The 1,108-nt window shown below is 48.4% G+C and overlaps 1 non-coding gene across 1 annotated transcript; it reads left to right on the plus strand.

The window, feature by feature from the left end:
• The first annotated feature begins 347 nt into the window (after window positions 1-347).
• On the plus strand, window positions 348-420 carry Trnap-cgg (transfer RNA proline (anticodon CGG)). Its single transcript has one exon. It is a non-coding gene; the product is annotated as a tRNA-Pro (tRNA).
• Window positions 421-1,108: the final 688 nt, after the last annotated feature.

Raw genomic sequence — 1,108 nt, forward strand, 5'->3', positions numbered from 1 at the left:
ATCGTTGGCTGTAACACGGCTTTTGAGAGTACTGGTGGGATGGCTGGCCACACCATCACACTTCCACCTCCATGCTTAACGTTGGAATCACGCAATCAGGATTGTAGGCTTCTTTTGGCGTCCTGCAGACGAAAAACCGCCCCGATGTTGGAGATAACGGAAACGTTGAAACTTCCTGGCAGATTAAAACTGTGTGCCGGACCGAGACTCGAACTCGGGACCTTTGCCTTCCGCGGGCAAGTGCTCTAGCAACTGAGCTACCCAAGCACGACTCACGTCCCGTCCTCGCAGCTTTACTTCTGCCAGTATCTCGTCTCCTACCTTCCAAACTTTACAAAAGCCCTCCTGCTTGGGTAGCTCAGTTGGTAGAGCACTTGCCCTCGGAAGGCAAAGGTCCCGAGTTCGAGTCTCGGTCGGGCACACAGTTTTAATCTGCCAGGAAGTTTCATATCAGCGCACACTCCGCTGCAGAGTGAAAATCTCATTCTGGAAACGGAAACGTTGACTCGTCGGACCATATGACGTGTTTCCACTGATCAGCCGTCCAGTATTTGTGCTCCTGACACCATGTTTTACGCTTCTTTGCGTTGCATGTCGTCACTAATGGTTTCGGTATAGCAGCTCGTCCATGAATATTCGTTTTATGGCGTTCTCAGCGGACAGTGTTGAAGATACGGGGTCTCAGAAAAGGTTATTCAGCTCTGTAGTCACTTTTGCCAGCGTAGTTTTGTGTTGTTTTGACACTATTCGTGTTAGCGTACGACGATCTCTGTCATTTAGTTTTGATTTGCATCCATTATTACGTTTACATGACGATGTCTTTCCATGTTTTGTGTAGGCTGTCATGACTGTTGAAACAGTTGCTCTTGAAACTTTGAATAAAGTTGGCTGTCTTGGTTACTGATGCTCCAGCTAATCGAGCCCCACAATCTGCCCTCTTTGGAACTCTGTTAGGTCACTGCTCGTCGACCTTTGCCTCTGAATGCAAATGCGAAGCGTATACTACCCGTAAACAACTTGCACTGATTCCTAGTCCGATCTGACTCACAGTCCAGCGCGACACTTGCCTTACCTGCGTTATTAACCGTCAAACACAACCATCCCATCA

This window comes from Schistocerca serialis, chromosome 1 (genome assembly GCF_023864345.2).
Source record: "Schistocerca serialis cubense isolate TAMUIC-IGC-003099 chromosome 1, iqSchSeri2.2, whole genome shotgun sequence".
NCBI classification, from domain to species: Eukaryota; Metazoa; Arthropoda; class Insecta; order Orthoptera; family Acrididae; genus Schistocerca; species Schistocerca serialis.